The sequence below is a fragment of the Bos mutus genome, chromosome X (genome assembly GCF_027580195.1).
Source record: "Bos mutus isolate GX-2022 chromosome X, NWIPB_WYAK_1.1, whole genome shotgun sequence".
Classification (NCBI taxonomy): Eukaryota; Metazoa; Chordata; class Mammalia; order Artiodactyla; family Bovidae; genus Bos; species Bos mutus.
The window spans coordinates 121,701,562-121,728,185 of NC_091646.1; positions in this window are offsets into that span (position 1 = coordinate 121,701,562).

Sequence of the window (26,624 nt, forward strand, 5' to 3'; positions counted from 1 at the left end):
TGGAGAATCCCAGGGACCGGGGAGCCTGGTGGGCTGCCATCTATGGGATCACACAGAGTCGGACATGACTGAAGCAACTTAGCAGCAGCAGCAGCAGCAGCAGGGAGCTTTTCCAGTGTGTCACTTAGGTACTCACTAGGCCTCAGTCCTAGAGATAGTGGCTGCCTCCTCTATCTGCCTTCCCTATATTCTTTAGAATTATCCTTTACCCCTCAGTAGTTAGTCTCTTTTTATTAGTTAACAATTCTTTATGTTAAACTCCCCATGTTCTAATTACTGTGCATTTTCTGCTTCCTGAGGGAAAACTGGTTGATACAAAAATTAAGAACACATAAGTGCAAAACCGGGGGATAAACATGAGATGCTTTAGCAGTTCAGAAAATGTGGAGTTCAGTGTGAACGGTTGAGTCAAGGGAAGACTTCATGGAAAGCTATAACTTGAAACTGGACCCAGTCTGATAGAGGGAGAGAATTCTAAATTCAGAGGGGGTGTGTATCGGGGGTGTGTGTATGTGTCTGTCTGTGTCTGTGTGTCTGTGTGTGTGTTTGAGAGGGAGGGAGGGAAGGAAATAGAAAGGGAGGGAGGAAAAACAGGATCAGGGGCCAGGTTGGACGATTTATTTTAAATGGTAGGAAGTAATTTCAGAGGGTAAAAATAGATTGAGGATTAACTAACCAATTAATTCAGCAAAATCAGGATCTAAGTGCACATTTATAGCAGTGACCAAAATAGATGAAGATATTTGCCCTTGTGGGGTTTACAGCATAGAGGCAGAGGGTAAGGCAGGAGAGAGAATAATAAACAATAGACAAGATAAACACATTGTCTAGTACAATAGAGGTTGGTATGTGATATGAAAAAAGGAAAAAAAGGAGACTGGGGGTATGTTAGTTTCCCCACAAATAATGGTTTAAAACATAAATTTGTTATCTTATGGCTTAGAGGCCAGTAGTTCTAAATGAAGGTATTAGCAGGACTGCATTTCTTCTGGAAGCTCTAAGGGAGATTCATTTCCTTGCCTTTTCCAGCCTCTTGGGGACACCTGCAGTTCCTTGACTCAGATCTCTTTTCGCATCTTTGAACCTAGCAGGGTATCATCTTTAAATCTCTCTCCTTTATTACTTTTGTTTCTGTGTCACATCTTCTCTGACTCTGACTCTCCTGTCTCCCACCCAAATAATCTAGGATAATGTTCTCATCTCAAGATCTTTAACTTAATCACACTGCACAGTCCCCTTTGCCATGTCAGGTAACATATTCACAGGTTCTGGGGATTAGGATGTGAACATCGTTGGGGATCTTTTATTCGCCTACCACAAGGGATTCACAGCTTTAAATCGGTGGTTATGCTAGGCCTCATTAAAAAGGTAAGATCTGAGCACAAACTTAAAATGATGGAGTTACCTATGAAGTTCCACATGTAGAGAATGTTATAGAAAGAGATACAGCCAGTGCAAAGGGCCTGAGGCTGGAGGGTTCCTACTGTTGAAGAGACAGAGTCTAGCATAGCTGGCAGAGAATGAGGCAGGGAAGTACCAAGAGATAAAGTCAGACAGAGTGAGAGAGACAGACTATTTGGGGTGAACTATTGGGATGAGGACATTGATCACAAAAGGGCAGTGTATGAATGCTGAAGAAGAATGCTGATACCAAATTCACTGTAGGCATGCAAGGAACAAAAATATAACTGGGGTCTTGGGTCCAGTGTTTTCCACTCCTGTGGTAGATATGGGGTTCTTGGAATGTTAGACCAAGGAAGCATGTTTCATGTATTTTATAGAGAATTATAAAAAAAATATTTTAGGCAGAGCAGAGATATGTTAATATGTGTCTAAAAATTTTCATTGAGGCAGCAAGAAGAAAAGCTGTCTCACTGAACTAAAATGCAAATGTGCATATTTCTCATATTCTTGATACCTCTTGTGATGTATTTGGTAGAACCAGAAATGTCTAACATGTGCAGGACTTGTGATAATGGCTTCTTGGCTGTGCAGTTTTATTTTTAATTGCAAACACCTGACAGTTCAGATGGTCCCTTTCCTCAATCAACCTGACACTATTTAAATCTACAGATATGATAATTGTGGTAAAGCGAGAAGCTTTCATCTGGTCTCAAGCTGATCCTTATAAGGGAGCTGCCTCTCACTGGGGAAGGGGGAGGTCCCTAAGGCTCGATTTCTCCTCTGCAGCTCTGCAAACCTGAAAAACCATCTGTAGCAAACACTCAAGATGATCAGTCCTGCAGAACCAAGACAGGAATGGTACACCCAAGTGCTAATTAACTGACTTGAAGTGTGAGGTTTAAGATGGTCAGTTATCTGCAGAGAAAACTTACTCCTGATAGTAACCACTTGAAAGGCTAAATTACAGACCACAGAAAATCATATTTTAAGAAGTTTAAGTTTGTATATTTCTTCATGCCAGGCATTGTTCTAGGCACATTTTCTTCATTTACTCAACAAATAATTTTTGAGTACCTGCTTTATGCCAGACATTGTCTTGGGCACTTGGAAAACATCAGTTTTTAAAAAGGTCTGTGCTTTATATATTTTGAAGGTAAAAACCAACAGGATTTCCTGATGGATTGCATATAAAGAATGATATAAAGAGATGTCAAGGATGAAGCCAAGTTTTAGGGAAGGAAAGATAATCAAGAGGAATTCTTCATGAAGAGGGTGCTCCTGTTCTAAGCAATACCCTGGGCTCTCTTGGTCGTCTCCAAATCTTCAACCAATGTCTACTGTACCCAACAGCCTTATGTTAGTGATTCATGGAGGGAACAAAGGTGAAACAGAGGTATCAGTTCAAGGGACAAGTTGCAGGAAGCAAGATCATGGCCCAGGAAATCTGAATCAAAAATTTGGACAGAGTAGGAATTCAGAAAGAAAAATGCCCAGGAATTGTAAGTCTCCCCACCTCCAGCAATCATTAAAAATGCTACAACAGACCCTGGGCATCTCACAACATAGAGATGAGAGCTTGAGAAACTTGAGAAAGTTTACATAAGTAAAGGCTTTATAAAGAAGGGCTTGAGAAAGGTTGAAAACTTGAAAGTATTGGGGCATTCAGAATGCATTACCTTTTATTAAATAATTATCTATCTAATTATTATGAGTTAGTAACTAAGATCAACATATTAACCCTCGTTACAACTTTAGAATATAGGTACTTAAATTATTCTCTTTCAACAAAAGAGAAAATTGGGACCCTGAGAGGGAGGGAAAGCAAATTACTTGCCCATTCATATCCAGTAAGAGAGAGGGACTTTAACCCTCAAAGGTGGGTCTTTTCAACCTCATGAAATGTACTCTCCTTGGACTGACAGTTAACAAGGAATATGCCTCTGTATGTGGAGAAGGAAATGGCAACCCACTTCAATATTCTTGCCTGGGAAATCCCATGTACAGAAGAGCCTGGTGGGCTATGGTCCAGGGGTTGCAGAGTTGGACACGACTTAGTGACTAAACAACAACAGCAGCAAATGCCTCTGAATGGTATCCTTTTTATGTGTATACGTGTGTAGGTTAACCATTGGACACACTTGTGGATATTTTGGCCATTGTGATATTTTGATGATTCTCAGCAGAGTTTTTCTTTGCTTATAAAACTAAATTAAATAAGCCCTTTAACTGTGGTATATTAGTCATCATCAACATGGTATAAGCACCAAGGGGCAGAGATTTTATCTGCTCTATTCATTGTCTTCTCAACACCTGGAACAGGTCCTGGCACACTGTACATGCTTAATGAGTGTTTGTTGAGTGGAAAAGTTGGCAGATCAATTCAGCCATCTGGCTTAGTACGAATGACCACAAAATCTGATCCCTGACTGGGATGGCAAATCAAATGGTAACAAGAAGGGGGAAGTGCTTGAGAGGATGCCAAGATAAACAAAAAGGAGTTTCAGAGGATATACTATTTGGGAGACTAATGTTTTCTGGGTAGTTAACAATTCCACCTTCTAAATGAGTATTGGGTCCCAGTACTAAATGAGTATTGGATCCTACCCAAGAGCCTGGGTAGGATCTCTGACACTTTTTGAATCAGAAAAAAGAAATCCACCCATACTTGCTCATCTGCTCAGATTTATGTTAATTCCTGCTGAAATCCTCTTAGCAGTGTCCTGTGATCCAGTTATGCTTGACTCCTGGGTTGGCTTCCTGTTTCAACTGGCTTTGAGTTCTAGCATCCTGATTCACTATTCCCCTCTCCACTATTAGTTATCATCCCCATCTCACCTCGAGCCTCTCAAACTTTCCTCTAGAAACTCTGGCTCTTGGCCTTATCAAGCCATTAAAATGTCCCCTCTCTCCGTTTCTAGTGACATTATCCTACCCTGGCCCTCACCAGGGCTTTGCCATCATGACACCAGGTAGCTGGACTACCTTCACAAACTACATGTTTGGTTTTTTGATTGTTACTTTTTGTTGAAACACACATCAAGAAAAATGTACTGATAACAAGTACATAGCATGATAAATTTTCACAAACCAAACACGCCCAGGAAAAGAACCCACAGCAAATAGATAATTAAAGCCCTATGAATAGTTAACATGCCAAAACTTGAGCATATTCAGCCCAGATTTCTGTTATTTCAGAAAAGTTTCAATAAGCTTTAGCCACACCCCTATCCTATCTAAAGATGAGCATGTGTCTTGCTTGCAACCACTCAATAGCAACAAGTATAATTTCTCTCTTAACCAGATTTTATACTGGTTTTATGACAGATGTCTGCAGACATCTCTGTCTCCTCACCCACAACTCCCTCAAAGTCTGAGTTTGCATATTGAAAGATAAATGACATTTAAGACATATATATCTCTAGAGGTTTCTGAGATTACCTTTGAGGGAATTTTATTTGGCTACCAGAGCTTAGAGCTTCTGAGAACTTTTATGGCAGGAAGACTTAATTAAATACAATGCATCCTGGGGCTTGAGTGCTGAAAGCATAATGAGATCCAATGTTTCATGAGAGACTACTTAAATTGAAACAGTGGCAGAATTATCTAGAAGCTTCTGATGAACTTTCAAGCTTGATATGTTCCTCATTTCATTTTTTGGTCTGATACAACACACAGCCCATTGCAATGTCCATTTCTGCATTTATGGATGCCAGAATCTCCTCAGTTCACTTCAGGAAGGCAATTTGAGATGAGATTTATTTTGACGGCATTTTAGATGTTGTTGTGTCTAATAATGACACATTGGTGTATGATGGTATATGAATATGATGGTATATGAAAGTTGGCACAATAGATGTGCATGAGCTACTGAAAAGAGAGAGGGCCAAAATTTCATAAGAAAATGCTCATTATCTTTCACCAGCAGGAGATAAAGTTCAAATTTATTTCTCCTGGTGGCTTGCAGCCCAAAACACTCGACCATTTCCAAGGCACACAGAATACAGTACTTTGGAAATCACCCAATATGGAAGGGCAAAGGAATGTCTTTGTTTTCTGGCTAGAAAGGCAGAGTTCTCTATCTGCCTCAGGTTTTACAGCTATAGCAAGCTCTCTGGGATCTATGTAGTTTCAGAAGGTAGCATGAGTAAAAGGCAAGGGAGACTTACTGGGAGCTATAGGGGAGAAAGTGACGGCGAAGGTAGATTTGGCCATCGATTATGTAGGGAAGATCCTCTGGAGAAGGAAATAGCAGCCCACTCCAGTATTCTTGCCTGGAAAATCCCATGGACCATGGACCTGGTAGGCTACCGTCCTTGGGGTCGCAAAGAGTCGGACACGACTGAGCGACTTCACTTTCACTTTATGAATATGCAGCTCATAGAGCTTTGTATCATTTGCACACCCCATCCTTTAGCCCCCTTGCAAGAGAATGAGATACCCACTCTTTTCTCCTTTCCTGGGATTGGGACAGGGTTAAAAATGAAGGCAATGAAAATCAGAAGCAGGCATCTGTTGATGGCTCAAATGGCTCCTAGACCTGTAAAGGCAGTGCCCATTCTGTTGCTCACACTGGGGTTTTTGATGGACCCACAATTTTCAGTATCCTGGTCTACAGATCAGTTCAGATCAGATCAGTCGCTCAATCGTGTCTAACTCTTTGCAACCCCATGAATCACAGCACACCAGGCCTCCCTGTCCATCACCAACTCCCGGAGTTCACTGAGACTCACGTCCATCAAGTCAGTGATACCATCCAGCCATCTCATCCTCTGTCGTCCCCTTCTCCTCCTGCCCCCAATCCCTCCCAGCATCAGAGTCTTTTCCAATGAGTCAACTCTTTGCATGAGGTGGCCAAAGTACTGGAGTTTCAGTTTTAGCATCATTCCTTCCAAAGAAATCCCAGGGCTGATCTCCTTCACAATGGACTGGTTGGATCTCCTTGCAGTCCAAGGGACTCTCAAGAGTCTTCTCCAACACCACAGCTCAAAAGCATCAATTCTTCAGCGCTCAGCCTTCTTCACAGTCCAACTCTCACATCCATACATGACCACAGGAAAAACCATAGCCTTGACTAGACGAACCTTTGTTGGCAAAGTAATGTCTCTGCTTTTCAATATGCTATCTAGGTTGGTCATAACTTTCCTTCCAAGGAGTAAGCGTCTTTTAATTTCATGGCTGCAGTCACCATTTGCAGTGATTTTGAAGCCCAGAAAAATAAAGTCTGACACTGTTTCCACTGTTTCCTCATCTATTTCCCATGAAGTGATGGGACCGGATGCCATGATTTCATTTTCTGAATGTTGAGCTTTAAGCCAACTTTTTCACTCTCCACTTTCACTTTCATCAAGAGGCTTTTGAGTTCCTCTTCACTTTCTGCCATAAGGGTGGTGTCATCTGCATATCTGAGGTTATTGATATTTCTCCCGGCAATCTTGATTCCAGCTTGTGTTTCTTCCAGTCCAGCATTTCTCATGATGTACTCTGCATTTAAGTTAAATAAACAGGGTGACAGTATACAGCCTTGACGAACTCCTTTTCCTATTTGGAACCAGTCTGTTGTTCCATGTCCAGTTCTAACTGTTGCTTCCTGACCTGCATACAAATTTCTCAAGAGGCAGATCAGGTGGTCTGGTATTCCCATCTCTTGAAGAATTTTCCACAGTTTATTGTGATCCACACAGTCAAATGCTTTGGCATAGTCAATAAAGCAGAAATAGATGCTTTTCTGGAACTCTCTTGCTTTTTCCATGATCCAGCAGATGTTGGCACTTTGATCTCTGGTTCCTCTGCCTTTTCTAAAACCAGCTTGAACATCAGGAAGTTCACAATTCACATGTTGCTGAAGCCTGGCTTGGAGAATTTGGAGCATTACTTTACTAGCATGTGAGATGAGTGCAATTGTGCAGTAGTTTGAGCATTCTTTGGCATTGCCTTTCTTTGGGATTGGAGTGAAAACTGATCTTTTCCAGTCCTGTGGCCACTGCTGAGTTTTCCAAATTTGCTGGCATATTGAGTGCAGCACTTTCACAGCATCGTCTTTCAGAATTTGGAATAGATCAACTGGAATTCTATCACCTCCACTAGCTTTGTTCGTAGTGATGCTTTCTAAGGCCCACTTGACTTCACATTCCAGGATGTCTGGCTCTAGGTCAGTGATCACACCATCATGATTATCTGGGTCGTGAAGATCTTTTTTGTACAGTTCTTCTGTGTATTCTTGCCATCTCTTCTTAATATCTTCTGCTTCTGTTAGGTCCATACCATTTCTGTCCTTTTTCGAGCCCATCTTTGCATGAAATGTTCCTTTGGTATCTCTGATTTTCTTGAAGAGATCCCTAGTCATTCCCATTCTGTTGTTTTCCTCTATTTCTTTGCATTGATAGCTGAAGAAGGCTTTCTTATCTCTTCTTGCTATTCTTTGGAACTCTGCATTCAGATGTTTATATCTTTCCTTTTCTCCTTTGCTTTTCGCTTCTCTTCTTTTCACAGCTATTTGTAAGGCCTCCCCAGACAGCCATTTTGCTTTTTTGCACTTCTTTTCCATGGGGATGCTCTTGATCCCTGTCTCCTGTACAATGTCACGAACCTCATTCCATAGTTCATCAGGCACTCTATCTATCAGATCTAGGCCCTTAAATCTATTTCTCACTTCCACTGTATAATCATAAAGGATTTGATTTAGGTCGTACCTGAATGGTCTAGTGGTTTTCCCTACTTTCTTCAATTTCAGTCTGAATTTGGCAAAAGGAGTTCATGGTCTGAGACACAGTCAGCTCCTGGTCTTGTTTTTGCTGACTGTATAGAGCTTCTCCATCTTTGGCTGCAAAGAATATAATCAATCTGATTTCGCTGTTCACCATCTGGTGATGTCCATGTATAGAGTCTTCTCTTGTGTTGTTGGAAGAGGGTGTTTATTATGACCAGTGCACTTTCTTGGCAAAACTCTATTAGTCTTTGCCCTGCTTCGTTCCATATTCCAAGGCAAAATTTGCCTATTACTCCAGGTGTTTCTTGACTTCCTACTTTTGCATTCCAGTCCCCTATAATGAAAAGGACATCTTTTTTGGGTGTTAGTTCTAAAAGGTCTTGTAGGTCTTCATAGAACCGTTCAACTTCAGCTTCTTCAGCATTACTGGTTGGGGCATAGACTTAGATTACTGTGATATTGAATGGTTTGCCTTGGAAATGAACAGAGATCATTTTGTCGTTTTTGAGATTGCATCCAAGTACTGCATTTCAGACTCTTTTGTTGACCATGATGGCCACTCCATTTCTTCTGAGGGATTCCTGCACGCAGTAGTAGATATAATGGTCATCTGAGTTAAATTCACCCATTCCAGTCCATTTCAGTTCGCTGATTCTTAGAATGTTGACATTCACTCTTGCCATCTCTTGTTTGATCACTTCCAGTTTGCCTTGATTTGTGGACCTGACATTCCAGGTTCCTATGCAATATTGCTCTTTACAGCATTGGACCTTGCTTCTATCACCAGTCACATCCACAGCTGGGTATCATTTTTGCTTTGGCTCCATCCCTTCATTCTTTCTCTAGTTATTTCTCCACTGATCTCCAGTAGCATATGGGGCACCTACTGACCTGGGAAGTTTCTCTTTCAGTATCCTATCATTTTGCCTTTTCATACTGTTCATGGGGTTCTCAAGGCAAGAATACTGAAGTGGTTTGCCATTCCCTTCTCCAGTGGACCACATTCTGTCAGACCTCTCCACCATGACCCGCCCATCTTGGGTTGCCCCACGGGCATGGCTTAGTTTCATTGAGTTAGACAAGGCTGTGGTCCTAGTGTGATTAGATTGACCAGTTTTCTGTGAGTATGGTTTCAGTGTGTCTGCCCTCTGATGCCCTCTTGCAATTGAAGCGATGTGCCCTTTTCTCCAATTTGGTTGTAACTTCTCTTTCATTTTCAGCCTCTGACAGTCAACTAAGTGTGTAGGAGATTAGTTATCATATCTAGATGCATGCAAATAAATACACACTGTAGGTCAGAAACAGAGAATGCCATAGCTGGATTGCAAGTGTGGTTCTCTTGTCTGCAAGCTATAATACAAAGATGGCAGAACATACTTTGTTACCTTTTCAGAGGGTTGATACTCTTCATTCATAACTTTTAAATTGCAAATATGACACAAATCATTAACCATAACATCAGCTTAATGAAAAGATCATATCTTATAAAATCAGATCATTTGAGAATCTATAAATAAGCTCAATGGTATGTAAATTACTTAATGGAAGGGGAAATCACTTTCTCATTGATTAAAAATGCTTCACCCTATCACCTTTAGCCTATTAATAGGTCCAATACTGAATTAAAAGCTGAACTGCATACCATATGTGCCAGGGACAGAGAGAACATTCTAGCACTTCTCAAATTTTCATGTCCATATATTGAGTTGGCCCAAAAGTTCATTCTGTGTTTTCATACAATGTTGGGGAAAAACATAAACAAACCCAAATGAACTTTTTTTGCCAACCCAATATATTATGCAGAGATTTTGTTAAAATCCAGGTTCTGACTTGGCAGGTCCAGAGTAGGGCCAAGGTTTCACCATTCTAACAAGCTCTGGGTGATGCTACTGGCCTGTGTACCACACTTTGAGCATGGAGGACATAGGGAACCCTCTGCCCTCTAAGGAGACTTCATTTAGCATCAAAATACTTCCAGAAATGTGCCCAGCCTTTTGAAACACATAAAAGTTTTTGGTTGCTGTTATGATTCACTCTCATGACTTTTTTTTCACAATTGCATGGAACAAAGTAAACATATTTGAAATATCAACTGATGGAGTTTTTATCCATTCATTCACCTTTTCCTTCCACCACCTCCCACCATTCAAACAATAACTGACCCTGTGCCATCTTGTATGTAAGAGGGTGAGGGAAGGAAAGAAAGTAAATGGTTTCTTTCTAGACTTGAGTGCTTCGGGGATCCAAGGCCATCTGTGACACCCTGTCACCTTATCACTCTCTATTTTCCCTCAGTCACTGAAGCCAGTTGTTGGTTTGCAATTGTTACTGTACTCGCTCTGTTGCACTTGTAATAGAGGAAGGATCAGTAAATAATTCTTGTATCCACTCTCTCTAGACAGATTAAGAGGGTAGCCTCTTTTAAGATAAATGAGAGAGTGTATATTTCACTGGTATTTTGCAAAGAAAGTATACCTATGTTAACAGTATGCAACTGAAGACACCATTATGAAACAGACTGTAGTAAGAACTGTCAATAGTATACAACAGGGGTTCTTAACCTTGGCATTGATGACATTTGCAGCCAAATAATTCTTCACTGTGGGACTGTCCTGTTCATCCTAGAATGTTTAGCAGCATCCCTGACCTCTACCCATTAGGTTCCACTGGCACCCCTGCACGCCTACACACACACACATGCACACACAAACAAAACTATCTGAAAACATTGTGAAATGTCCCTGAAGGGCAAACTCACCTCAATTGAGAATCTCTGGCATATGACAATAATAGCATATAGTTACAGAGTGCATATCATGCAGCTGTCAGAATTTTAGGTATTTACATGCATTCACACATTTAATACTCAGTACAACTTTATGAGATAGGTACTAGTACTGATGAGGAAGCTGGAACACAGGTTGACTAACTTATCCAAAGTCACAGAGCCAGTAGGTAGAAGAGTTGGGGTTTCCATCTAACCTTTCTAGTTTAAGACCTGTACTCTGAACCAACATACTTTGTGATGAAACTAGACTAGAAAATAGACTAGAAAAGGAGTGCAATTTCAGTACGATTTATCTTGAATGTAAATAAAGTCAGCAATGCTGCTGTGAAATACAGTTACATATTAATTTAATTGCCTGACACCAAACCATTTACATTTGGGGTTTTTTTTTAATGTTTTAAATATAGGAGGCTCTGGGCCTTAGGACTGCCTTACTGGGAATTTTCTAGATTCCCTTCACACTGGTACTGGCCGACGCAGCAGGGCTTCCCAGGCAATATGCACTTTGCCCAATCACCGATTGTCATTTGTCCCTTGCAGTTGTTTTTTGAGTCACTATCCAACCCCTTTGCATGAGGTCAACAAGATGCCCCAAACAGCTCTGGAAATCAAATCTGTGGACTGGTCTTGAGGTCCCAGTTCCAGAAGAGCAGCCTGATAAGGAGAGTGCTCCCATAGACAGGCAGCATAGTATTTCTACCATGAAAGTGCACAAGATTGGTGCTGATTCCCCGATTTGGAGTGGGTCTCACTCATATCACACAAGTATCTCTACTCTACCAAGGATCCATCACCAACTCTTTGGCAATGCTGCTTCCAGTGTGTAGCACCTGAGGGTGAATGGGTTGACAGCAGGCACCCATTACCATGTGGTCCCCCTACTGGCACACAAGGTGACCCCCTACCTCTGTAGCCTCCAAAGGTGTTGGTGGCCCTCAAAGGAAGGCCATGCCTGTGGCCTTAAGGGCTTCTGAGACCTTCACTCCACAATGCCAACAGTATATCTGTGTCCTCTCTTCCCTCTAATCAATGTGGTAACTCTGTGTTACCTCCTAGTTTGGAACACATGGGTCTAGGGACAGACATTCCTTGTGCAAATGGGACTCTTCTTGTCACTTAGCCCTTGATTATCCTGCACTCTCCTTCCAGCTGTTGGCTGTGATTGTACTGCAGGGGCATCCTCAAATTGAGAGAGGTTGAATTCTAGGAGTGTGGTGGATATGGCCTGAAGGGTTCAAGAGAAGACATGGTTAGTTGATACGCTATTCTGCCTTTGCACTATAAAATTCTGGGTGGTAAATTTAACATGACCAGGAAATGACTTGTTCACATTTTCCTGCACTCTCTGAGTATGACTTGCATTTATGATCATCACCAACAGAGCACAGTTACAGCATCTGAAAGAGTCATGGACAGCAGGACAGATGATGCATCATTAGTATGTAATAATGTCACCAACACCACATCATGTGAATGTTATAAGGGGACTGTGGGGGCAAGAAGTTTAGTATTGCTCCAATAGTTTCCTAGTTTCCTGAGATTTTTTAAAAATCATAAATGGGTGTTGAATTATTTGTTTAAATGATGATATCATGTTACCCAAGGGAAAATGCCTATCTCAACTTAGCAGCAAAAGTTGGATCAAAGACTTGACATTATGACCTTTCTAAATATTTTGAATATTTCTGATCAAGAACATTATCAAATGGAGTAATTTGTTTTGTTCATTAACCCCAAGAAATGAATATTTAGGAGTTTCATTTGTCAGAGAAAAATCTCACCTACTTGCCTTTATTAAAAGAAATGACAGCCATAGCCAGAGTAACATTCCCAAAAGTATGAAATTAAATCCCAAATTCCAAATATATTTTCTTAAACTGAAACTTTATGAAAATAAGCTAGCTTTGTTCAGTTCATCTTCCCCAGCTAGCATTGATAGTGTGAACTGGGAGCTCCAAATAGAAGTTATTGAACTGCAGAGCAATATTATACTAAAAGTGAAGTAATGACATTTATTTATCCTAAACGTAAAAACACTGTGCAAGGATTCTATCCACGTTCAAATGAACTATCACTTTACGAAGAGCTTCTTTCTGTTATGAGGCTGAATTTAATTAAGAATCAAAATTAGTTAGAGGATTCAAGGCTTAATTTTACCCTGCACCTCACAATGTGAAATATAAGACCTGACACTTCATGTTTTCATGGAATTTAAGGTGCCTGCTTTCCAGTTCCAAATCAAAAGGGTAATGAAACATGAAAGAAAACAATGAATAGTTATCTATCTCTATTTTCAATTTGCATTCCCCCTGTATATAGTAAAATATGATCACCATTAGCATATCTGTGTTTATTATGTTATCTCTTTACACTATATTTCAGTAAAAACAAAGAAAGCTTGATTACATTTCTGGTAATTGGTTTTCCATACCTGGCTTGCTTTGCTAATTTATCTGCTTGGTCTGTAGACACACTTGAGTTCATGACTCATTCAGCAAGTATCTGACAAATGATGGTTGAAGTGAATGCATTGCAAACACTCCTGACATTATAGTTTGTTCATTGAATTTTCTTTTGCTTTTTATGTTACCTCAATCAATAAATAGAGTAATAGCAAAAAATTAGGCCCAAAGCTAGCACTCAGTAGAGACATACAACAGAATTGCAAATGTTAGTACAGAACAATAAAATAATACCAGATCCAGAGGTGATATTCAGAATATTTAGAATGCTAACTCTCAGAAGGCTAATAAAATTATTGTCAATTGATTTAAATAAAATAAGTAAAAATACCTAAAACTCCATGAAAAATCCAAATATTTCTCAAGCAATTAAACAAAACTAGTCTACTTGAATCATGGCTTAATCCGTAAGAGCACAAATAAGTTGACTTCCATTATTGTCCTTCTGCAATTGAAATACTCATATGGCACTTTTTCAATTCCAAAAAAGCTTCCTATTGCAACCTTCTCTTCTTTCACATTTTAATGTAATGACTGGTGGCAATATTTACTTCACTTTTTAGAACCTTATTTTTGCCTTACCCCAATTTACTAGTTTTCTCTGATTGTTAGTATACTCTACCACAAATCTTTTTCTAGAATAAAGTAGGATGTAAATATACACATTCTTTCTTAGGATTCTTTAGGTAAGAGAAAGCTTATGCTCTAATAGGGGTTGAGGTAACTTGACTAATGCTAGTACGGTCTTATGTAAGCAATTTTTATAAAGTTTTATTTTTGTAAATATATTTCTAGTGGAGACTTTAAAAATAACTTAATTTGGCATGTAGAAAACACAAAGCTATTGTGTAGCCTCGGATTAATAAAGAAGCACCAGTAAAACCATATAAAACAGAAACTAAAACAAAAATCAAAGACCAGAGAGATTCTGCAGCTCAAATGTAGTATTTGTCCAAAAGTTTAATGGATACATCAAAAGTCTTTCAAAATCAAATGCCTGCCAATGGATAAAGAGCCACCAGTTGTAGAAAACTTCCCCCAAAGACAGGAGACTGGAAATGCATTTTCTCCTCAGAATGAAATGAAAAAGATGGATTGTGAGTGAAATTGGAAAACAAGCAGGTGAATTCAATCACTCGTTTAATAAGTATGGAGCAGCTTCCTGGGTCAGTCTCTGATCAAGGAGCTAAAGACACAGTGAAGTCATTGGTCTGAGTCCTTGTCCTCATAGAACATTTATGCCCATGAATGAGACACTGATAGAAAACTGAAAATAAGTAAATGCATACATATATATAATACAGGGTTGGATGTGTCTGTGAAGAAAGTAAGAGAAAATAAGGAGATAGTGCCTTTGAGAGGGTACTCTTTCAGACAGGGTAGTCAGGGAAGGCTCTATAAGAAAAGAACATTTGAGAAGAGACCTGAAAGAAGAAGTAAGGTATGCAAATGTTCATCAACAGATGAATGGATAAATAAAATGTGATATATATAAAATATATAAATACATACAAATATATATCTATATAAAATATTGTTTGACCATGAAAAGAATGAAATTCTGATACATGCTACAACATGGGTGAACTGTTTGGAAGGGTTTTCTGTAAAGAGTAATAGAGAAGTGGGGCAGAAGAGGGATGGTAGGATTAGGGAGGGCTTTTTCGTAATGAGCCTGTTTGCCATTGGGAAGTAAATGTCAGTTGAACCAGATGTGACTTAATGTCAGATAAAGACCTAATTTCCATAACAAATAAAAGGCTGAGCAGTGCACACTAGAAAGCAACAAAACATTGAAATCATGACTGGTAAGAACTGTGAACTAATCCTTCCAATTAACCACAAGATGTAACCCCTTTCCAGAAGAGGGGTTCCATTGCCACACTTCATAGTTAAACAAACACACGGAAATTTTGGAAATGACCCAGGGAAGATCACGAATCTGAGAAGTTTTAATAAACAAGAAATAGAGAAGTGAAAGGAAAAGGAAAGAAGAGAAAATAAAGAAATGATTACTAATTCTTGTCATGTGACTATAGAGCTTTTTCACAAAGACTCTGTGAATATTCTTTACCACACACTCTGAGGAATAATTTAAAAAAGAAACAAACAGTAGTAAATGACATAGTCAACCTTGGGATTGGCAAAACAGATATAATACACATTATATACATATTACATATTATAGCATAAAATTTGAAACATTGGAATGAGTTTCTGGTTATAAAACCTCTTTGCTATTGCTTGCAAAACCAGACCAATTCTATCTAATATTGTTTTGGAATCTCTGGCCAATACAATAAGATGTTAAAATTACAAAAAGACTTGGCAGGCAGAAGAAAGAATTTTTATTATTTTTTTATTATTTGCAGACATTAAAATTGCACACCAGTTAAAGCAAGAGAATCAATAGGAAAACTATTAGAATTAATAAAAACATTCAAAAATGGCTGGACGCAGGATAATTATAAAGAAATCAATACTTTATGTAATAAGCAGAAATATAATGAAAATGCAATAACCCAGCCTAAAAACATACCCTAGAAGTAATAAGAAATGTTTGGTATATATATACATATATATATATATATATATATACACACACACATGTATGTATATATATATATATATATATATTCTCTTATTAAGAGAAAAAGACTTGGATACCATGTCCCTGATTGGGCAGACTTAATCTTATAAAAATCACCATTCTTCCCAAAGGAGGGGTAATGCAGTCCTGATCATAATCTCAGGAAGATAGATTTAAATTTGACAGTATATTTCTGAAATTTATCTGGAAGAATAAACGGGTGAAAAATATAATACAGGTGAAATAATACAAAAACAGGTGAAAAATACAGGTGAAAACAAGAAAACTTTTGAAGAGAAATGACAGTTGGCTTGCTCTTCTAGATATTAAAGCTATTTTTATATCTCAAATAGTTAAAATAATGAGTTATTGGGAAAATATTTATAGAGAGAGCAATAAAACAGAAATACAGCAAATAAACAGAACAAAACTCTGGAACCCATGAGTATTTACTATAGGGCTGAGCAGATATTACAAATCAGTTGGGAAAGGATGAATTTTTCCATAAGAAGTATAGAGTAGAAATTGACAGCTATAAAAGAAAAGCATATTAAACTATTACCATATATACCAAAATGAACTTTAATAGATTAAACAATTGAACATGATGAAACTGCATAAAAGCTAGAAAAATAGGTATCTGACTTTTTAGTGGTTTCTTAAATTTAAAAGTATTTTTTTAATGACAAAGAAAAATATATACACAACATGAGAAGTAAATCAACAAATTGAGAAATATATCTGCAAACATGATAAACTAAAATTAATATCCATAATATGTGAGTTCTTGAAAATTGGTAAAATAATCCTAAAACATGATATAAAAATGGCCAAAAGACAATGTAAAAAAGAAATGCAAATAGCTAGAAAACAACCTCATTCACAATTGAAAATAATCAAATTGAATAACATGATAAAGAATGATAGTAATGGCCCTCCAGTGAATCACACCTCTCTGAGTCTATGCTCCTTTGCAGTGTGACTTTGATACTCCTTTCATAAAGAAATGCAGTCTATTGCTCTACCCCTTGAAGCTGGGATAGCATTATAACCTACTTTGACCAAAAGAATGGGGTAGAAATTACTTGGATGAAGGAGCCTGGTGGGCTACAGTCCATGGGGTCGCTAAGAGTCGGACACGACTGAGCGACTTCATTTTCACTTTTCACTTTCATGCCTTGGAGAAGGAAATGGCAACCCACTCCAGTGTTCTTGCCTGGAGAATCCCAGGGACGGGGAAGCCTGGTGGGCTGCCATCTATGGGGTCGCACAGAGTCGGACACTACTGAAGTGACTTAGCAGCAGCAGCAGCAGTATTATATACAGCTTTCCAGGTGGCGCTAGTGGTAAAGAGCCTGCCTGCGAATGCAGGAGACATAAGAGATGTGGGTTTGATCCTTGGGTTGGGAAGATCCCCTGGAGAAGAAAATGGCAACCCACTCTAGTACTCTTGCCTGGGAAATCCCATGGACAGAGGAGCCTGGCAGGCTACAGTCCATGGGCTCGCAAAGAGTCAGACACCACTGAAACGACTTAGCACATATATTATGTACAAACTACTGTGTCAAATGTTGAAGTGGGCTTATTGAAAGGGTGTTGAACCACAAGCCTGTAACAAATAAGCCTCCAAAACATGACCAACTATTCCTACCATTAGTTTACAGATTCTATTACATCCATCAAAGCAACCAGGAAAATCTGTGACAGCAATTATAATCAGAAGGTAACTTACAGACAAGTTTCACCCATCTGAGAAGATTCAACGCCCCAGTTGAAAAGCTGCCTATGATCTAGGGGGATTGGCATGACCCTGTAATGACCCTGAGGTAGCCTTTGACCCGCAAGTTCCTTTTTTCTGCCTATTAGTATGCTGGAATTTCCCAGTACTGGAATTGAAGCATGTTTTCTCTTAAATGTCTTCAGCCATCAGCCAGAGTTCAAGCTATATTCAGATGGACCAATCCAACTGGAGTATTGAAGGGGCTAGATCCAGGGATTGACCGGAGGCTAGGAATTGGGGGAAGATCCCACACATTCTAACATGATGATTCAGTCTCTGTTCATCAAAAGTAGAAGATTCTAGATGATACAGATTGGGAACAATTTCAGTGAACTGTCGTTTGTTTCAGTCCTGGATACATCGTAATCAAGTAGCCACCACCAAAGATCCATGTAGTGAAGTCATTGTGACAAACATTTGGGTTTGTCACCCGTTGTGGTAACCACATCCATTGGTGTCTGGGCTATTATCACTCAGCCTCTGCCTCAATCACTCTATTTCAATCATTACATTTCCTGTCTTTGTCCCCTGTCACCAATAGAGTGCTTTTCAAAGATCCTGATTTATCTTCACCAATTTTTTCCTTATTGCCATTATGAAGGTAATATTTTCTAGGCCCTCTCAGAGGACATGGTTGTGGGTGGGACAAGCCAGTTGCACGTGATGAATCCATGTCCACATTCTCCTTTCTCTAATGTCAGATGTCAGAGAGAAAAATATATTGGTCATAATAATGAGGTAGAGGCCAAATTGACACCCACAGGAAATACTCTTTATGTAAAACATAAGACTTCCTTGACATGAATGTCATTTTAAAAATTAGATCAATTAGACTTGAAAAAAATCTTACCTTGAAAAGTGTCAGAAAAAAAGTTCAATATTAGGTATATAAGAATTTAATAATTTAAGCATACAACTTAAAATTTACTTTTTAAAATATTTCTCTATTGTCCAAGTTCTACAACATCATTATAAATTAAATAGGTAATATAGATAAGCAAAAGAAAACATTTTTTAAAATCACAGAGTAACATCACCCAGAGAGAATACTATTATTATTTTATTATTTTTTCTATGCAGGTATTACATGCAAGCACATGGTGCTATATTCCACAGTACCTGGAAATCTGTGAGTTGTATCTTCTTTTCATTTATACATATATAAAATATATTCTTTTTCATATTTTTTCCTCTATGGTTTATGACAGGATATTGAATATAGTTCCCTGTGCTATACAGTAGGAACTTCTTATTTATTCATCCTGTATATGTTTGCCTCTGCTAATTCCAAATTCCCAATCCTTCCTTGCCCTACCCCAACCTTGGCAACTACAAATCTGTTCTCTATATCCATGAGTCTGTTTTTGTTTAACTGATAAATTGATTTGTGTCATATTTTAGATTCCACAGATAAGTGACATCATATGATATTTGTCTTTCTCTTTCTGAATTATGTCACTTAGTTTGATAATCTCTCAGTTCATCCATGTTGCTGCAAATGGCATTATTTTGTTCTTTTTGATGGCTGAATAATATTCCATTGTATATATGTACCACATCTTCTTTATCCACTAATCTGTTGATGTATATTTAGGTTGCTTCTATGTCTTGGCTATTGTCAGTAGTGCTGCTATGAACATAGGTGTGTTAGTTGCTCAGTTGGATCCGACTCTTTATGACCGCATGGACTGTAGTCCACCAGGTTCCTCTGTCCATGGGATTCTCCAGGCAAGAATACTAGAGTGGGTTATCATTCCCTTCTCCAAGGGATCTCCAGGAATTGAACCCAGGTCTCCTGCATTGTAGGCAGATTCTTTACCACATGAGCCACCAAGGAAGCCCATGAATGTAGGGATGCATGTTTATATTTGAATTATAGTTTTGTCTGGGTATATGCACAGGAGTGCCATTGCTGGATCATATGGCAACTCTATTTTTAGTTTTTTGAGAAACCTCCATATGGTTCTCCACAGTGGCTGCTTCAATTTACATTCCCACCAACAGTGTAGGAGGGTTCCCTTTTCTCTACACCCTCTCCAACATTTGTTATCTGTAGACATTTTAATAATGGTCATTCTAGAAGACTGGTGTGAGGTGGTATCTTACTGTAGTTTTCATTTGCATTTCTCTAATAATTAGCAATGTTGAGAAGCTTTTCATGTACCTATTGGTCATCTGTATGTCTTCTTTGGAGAAATGTTTATTTAGGTCTTCTGCCCATTTTTTTTATTGGGTTGTTTAATTATTTGTTATTAAGTTGTATGAGCTATTTGTATACTTTGGAAATTAAGCCCTTATCAGTTGCATGATTGGCAAATATTTTCTCCTAGTCTGTAGGCTGCTGCTGCTGCTGCTGTTGCTGCTAAGTTGCTTCAGTCATGTCAGACTCTGTGCGACCCCATAGTGTGAGTTGTATCTTCCACACATGATTTATAGAGAAATGTTTTCACATTGATAGGCAGCTTTATTGTTATTATTAATTGCTGCATTCTATTCCATTTTAGGCACACTTTTCTTTAAGCCATCTCTTATTGTTAGACATTAGATTATTCCCTATTTTTTTTCATAAACAGCATAAAAAGAAACATTCTTATCTACCCATCTTTACATGTACATGGAGTCATTGTCTTGGGTTAAATGATTAGAAGTGGACTTTTTGAGCTAAATAATATATATATACATGGATATGATGTATATTGCCAAATTTCTCAGCAGAATAAGTCTATCAGTAAAAACCAGCAATATTTTAAAAAGTTACTGCTTTCCAACATCTTAGACAAGACTATGTGTCTGCAGTCTTTTTATCCTTGCTAATCTGACAAAGGATATCTTATTATTATTTTAATTTGCATTGATTTTTCACATTTTTAATGTTTCATGTGTCTCTTCATTAGTAAGTTTACTATTCACAAACAATCCAGTTTTTATTTGTTTTTATTATTTAATAGATTTATAATGACTTTTTAAATGCTAGGGGTATTAATCTTTGCTCTGTCATGAATATTACAAATATATTTTTCCAGTTTTACATCTGTCTTTATGGTGCTTTTTCCACATAGAAACTCTAAACCTCTTTATGGTCAAAAATTTCAGTCTTTTTCTTTCTGATTTCTCCTACCAAAGTATGCTTAGAAAATCCTTCCCAGCCTAAGACATGTATCTATGGTTTCTCCAACAATATTTTTTATTTCAAATGCTCAAATATATAATGTATCTAGATTTAAATAGAGCTCCAAATAAAATTTTTTCCACATCATTAACCAAGTGTCTTAGCATCATTTGTTAAATTATTTCTTCTTTCACCACAAATTTAAGATGCTGCTTTTCTCATATAGTACTCCAATTCCTGCATACAAAGCAGTCTGTTTCTTGACTCTTCTTTCTTTTTCCCCTGTGTTGTCCGATTCTTTCTGCAACAAGACCCTTGTGTTTTTCTGGGCTGGTCATCTACCAGCATTGAGCCTCCCCTTACTGAGCAGTCTCAGCATTGGCTGCAGTCCCCAATGACACTTCCAGTCTTCCCTGGGGTGAGGCAAGGGATGGCTTCTCTCCCTGTGATTTTTGCTCTGTTACATGGCAGTCACAGACAGGTCAGGGCTTTCCACATGGTGCAGTGGTAAAGAATCCACCTACCAATACAGGAGACACCAGAGATGTAGGTTTGATCCCTGGATTGGGAAGACTTCCTGGAGGAGGAAATGGCTACCCACTCCAATATTCTTGCCTGGGAATCCCATGGACAGATGAGCCTGGTGGGCTACAGTCCATGGGGTCGCAGAGAGTTGGACACAACTGAATACGCACACACAGGTTACTTGAGCCCCAACAACTTACATAGCTTGGAGACTGTTTTTGTTTTGGCTAATAATCATAGTGCCTTATTCTTCCTAGCGTAGTCTTCATTCATTCAACAGAAGATGACAAGTATACCTGGATCAGGACCACCATGCCATCTATATGTGAAACCACTGCTCCTCATCCAGACTTCAGCCCTTCTTGCTGAGCGTGGCTCTCCATGTCTTCCACTGTGGAAGGCAGCATTCGTACAATGCCCTAAAAGGCCCTTTGTGATCTGACCCACCTTTCTTTTCTTGTCTTCAGTCTCATATCCCACAACTCCCTTGACAACCTCCACTTCAGCTGCACTGACATCCTCACTATTTCTTGGACATTCCTGTCAGGGCAGGCAGGTTCACCTCAGGACATTTGTACTCACTGTTTCTTCTTCCTGGAATATTCTTCCCTCAGATAGCCACATGGATAACTTGCTCACTTCCTTCACGGTTTTTGCATCTTTTAAAAGATGCCTACCCAAAACACCTGTTATGGACAGAATTGTACCCCCTAAATTCATATATTGAAGCCCTAATCAACCCCAAAGTGACTATTTGGAAGTAAGGCCTATAAGGAGGCAATAAAGGTTTAATGAGGCCATAATCCTGGGCTTTTAATGTGGTAGGGCCATTGTTCTCATAAGAACAGGAAGAGACATCAGAACTTGCTCTCACCACACGGTGCACAGAGGAAAGGTCATATGAGGTCATAGCAAGAAACAGCCATCAACAAGTCAGGACGAGGGCTTTCACCAGAAACCAAATTTTCCAGCAGCTTGATCATGGACTTTTGGCTTCCAGAACTGTGAGAAAATTACTGTCTGTTGCTTAAGCCACCCAGTCTGTGGTATTTTGTTATGGCAGCCCAGGCAGACTAAGACACCATCCACTCATGTTAACTCCAAAGCCCTTTTCCCTGTCCTGCCAATCTCCCTTATTTACTCTACCCTAGCCATTAACTTCTTCAAAATTAATCTGAAATTTACTTCTTTGTATTTTAATTGTTTATTCTCTATCTTCTTTCACTGGAATATAAACTCATGAATACAAGTATTTCTCATGCTTTCATTGGTTGATGGATCCCTAGCATATAGAACTGTACCTGGAACATGCATGCTTCATGCTGAGTCACTTCAGTCATGTCCAACTCTTTGCAACCCCATGGACTGTAGCTCACCAGGCTCCTCTGTCTATGGAATTCTCTAGGCAAGAATACTGGAATGGGCTGCCATCCCTCCTCCAGGAGATCTTCCCAACCCAGTGACTGAACCTGCATCTCTTAGGTCTCCTGCATTGGCAGGAGGGTTCTTTACCACTAGCATTACCTGAGAAGCCCATACCTGGAACATAGTAAACTCTCAATAACTGTCTTTTGAATAAATGAATGAATTGCAGCAGACTCCTTTTCCCTTTAAGGTGAATTCTCTCTCAGAAGCCCTAATCCTTACCTTAGTCCATCAGGAAGTGTCTTTGTAAGTCCGTACCACCTTGAGGACACTATTCAGGAGGGTCCTCAGCTCCCATGACAATTAGTACAAGCAACAGATACCAGAGTTGGAATCAGGGGACTCCTTCCCTGGGACATATCTGAATTTCAGGTCCAACTCAGCCAGGACTCTTGATGTATTAATTTGGGCTTCCCTTAAAGCAGAGTATGAAACAAAGATGTGGATGCAGGTGACTCACTTGGAAGGTGATCTCAGGGATCAGGAAGGAAGGAGCAGGGAGGGTGAGGCAGAGAAGGAAGGAAGCCAGGGAAGGCTATGTTAATGAACCGATTACTGCTGTGGGCAACTGGGGCTCATTCCTGCCCACACCCCACTGGGAAACAGTGTAGAATGTACCTTGGAATTCTTCCTTCATCACACAGGAAACTTTTCTTGCCCACACCTGTCCCCCTCTGTGCCATACTCTCAGGCTGCCATGTGTACCAGCTAAGCGAAATGCAGCAGTAACTCACGAGAACCCTCTAGAACCCATAGGAAATGGCACCACAACTAACACTGAAATCACAGAGGAGCAAAGGGAATGGGGTTTGGGGCACAAGAGCACCAACTGCATATGATTATAATACTACATTTTCATTTCAGTTCAGTTCAGTCCCTCGGTCTTGGCCAACTCTCTGTGACCCCATGGGCTGCAGCACACCAGGCTTCCCTGTCCATCACCAACTCTTACAGCCTACTCAAACTCATGTCCATCGAGTTGGTGATGCCATCCAACCATCTCATCCTCTGTCATCCCCTTCTCCTCCCACCTTCAATCTTTCCCAACATTAGGGTCTTTTCAAACGAGTCAGTTCGTCCCATCAGGTGGCCAAAATATTGGAGTTTCAGCTTCAGCTTCAGCTCTTCCAATGATTATTCAGGACTTATTTCCTTTAGGATGGACTGGTTGGATCTCTTTGCTGTCCAAGGGACTCTCAAGAGTCTTCGCCAACACCACAGTTCCAAAGGATCAATTCTTCGGTGCTCAGCTTTCGTTATAATCCAACTCCACTACCATACATGACCACTGGAAAAACCATAGCTTTGAGTAGACAGAACTTTGTTGGCAAAGTAATGTCTCCGCTTTTTAATATGCTGTCTAGATTGGTCATAACTTTCCTTCCAAGGACCAAGTGTCTTTTAATTTCATGGCTGCAGTCACCATCTGCAGTGATTTTGGAACCCCCCAAAATAAAGTCTGTCACTGTTTCCATTGTTTCCCCATCTATTTGCCATGACGTGATGGGACCAGATGCCATGATCTTAGTTTTCTGAATGTTGAGTTTTAAGCCAACTTTTTCACTCTCCTCTTTCACTTTCATCAAGAGGCTTTTTAGTTCTTCACTTTCTGCCATAAGGGTGGTGTCATCTGCATATCTGAGGTTATTGATGTTTCTTTTGCAATCTTGATTCCAGCTTGTGCTTCATCCAGCCCAGCATTTCATGTGATGTACTCTGCATATAAGTTAAATAAGCAGGGTGACAATATATAGCCTTGACGTACACCTTTCCTGATTTGGAACCAGTCTGTTGTTCCATCTCCAGTTCTAACTGTTGCTTCTTGACCTGCATACAGATTTCTCAGGAGGCAGGTCAGGTGGTCTGGTATTCCCATCTCTTTAAGAATTTTCTAGTTTGTTGTGATCCACACAGTCAAAGGCTTTGGCATAGTCAATAAAGCAGAAATAGATGTTTCTCTGGAATTCTCTTGCTTTTTCCATGATCTAACAGATGCTGGCAATTTGATCTCTAGTTCCTCTGCCTCTTCTAAATCCAGCTTGAACATCTGAAAGTTCACAGTTCACATACTTTTGAAGCCTGGCTTGGAGAATTTTGAGCATTACTTTGCTAGTGTGTGAGATGAATGCAATTGTGTGGTAATTTGAGCATCCTTTGGCATTGCCTTTCTTTGGGATTGGAATGAAAACTGACCTTTTACAGTGCTGTGGCCACTGCTGAGTTTTCTAAGAACTACTTTAGTATCTCATGATCAAAATATTCTATTTCAATACATTCTGTTACTAAGTTTTCTTTTTTCGTGTATGTAAATGAATTTTGCTAGAAGGATGTGATCTACAATATGGCACACTGAGCCCATAGACTGAAAAGAACACAACCACCCCATGGACAGAAAGCTGGCTTGCAATTTCTTTATTGGCTTCAGCAATGTTGCTTGTTGAATCCTGAGAATTTTCCTTCATCCACTGTAGCTCTTCCTCCCAGTAATCTTTAGTATAGAAGTCAAGATATTACCCATGATCTGTGCTCCTCCTGGAGCAAAGAGTGTGTGGTATTGCAGCACAAACTGCTATCTGTCATATCAGACTCTCCTGACAGCCTCCTCAGATGGCTCATCCGTTTCATGGGTTAATTGAAACTGTTTCACCATGTCACCGGAATGATACAGTCTCCAGGAACCACTGTTCTTTGCTCAGAGATAAACATCTTCAAGAAAGGACTTCATCTAAGCACAGTTTCTCATTTTTCCAGAGAATTACAACTTAAGAATGCAAGAAGCTTAATAGATGCAAGAATGGAAAAATAAAATACCTGCAAAAGCTACAGAAAGAAAAGTTCAAGTATGCCAAAAAAATTTCTAAAGTTCACTTATGGACAGTATTTATGGTTGGAGGAAGGAGAAGATGCTCAGAAAATATCTGTGTCCATAACTGCCTGAAATATCATGTCTTGTATTTTTGGATGCAAGTCTAACCCTTGTATGAGGAATGTCCCTGGCCAGAAGGACATGCCTAGAATGTAGTAGGTATTTAATTGATGTGTATTTATCAAAAGCACAATAAATCTTTCAGCTTAATCTCTGATTCCTCACCTGAGAAAAATAGCCCTGACTTTAGGCATGGTATTCCCGGAGCATTCTTCAGATTTAGGCTCAAACAATAGTGAAGACATTTTGTTCTAGAGATTTCTTTAACTTTATCTCATTTAGTCCCTACCCAAACTGACAAGATGGCACCTATTGTTTGGGAGATGAGAAAAGCAGAGGTCAGAGCCTTGGCTCTCCAGGAACACTTGCATCATCCAGGGGACTTGGGACTTTCTCTCTCAGAACCCAGCCATCACACTGTGAGGAGCCCAAGCCACATGGAGAGGCCACGTGTAGGTCCTCTGGTCAGCAGTTCTGCTGTGCCCAGTCACTGAGTCATTCCAGCCCAGACCCCAGCCATGTGAGGGAAGAAGCCTCCGGATGATTCCAGCCCCCAGCCACTCGAATCTCCTCAAAACCAGCTGTGGATCCACATAGCACGGGTCAGAAATGAGCCATCCCCTCTGTGCCTTGTCTGAATTCTTGACCCCAGAAGCTGTGAGCATAGGCAAATACTGGCTGTGATTTACACAACCAATTTGGGATGGTTTGTTAGGCTGTGAGACAACCATAACAGGGAGCTTTCCCCAAGCTTTTAATAGTCTGTGCACTTATGATGATATGTAGTCCCATGAAGTCCTGCAGGCTCTTGGAGACCTCATGAGTACCACTTAGATCCCTCAAAGTTACAGGGGAGCAGGAAGTAGGGACTGTGGCCCAAACTCTGACCTGGGCTTGGTTTCTAGAACT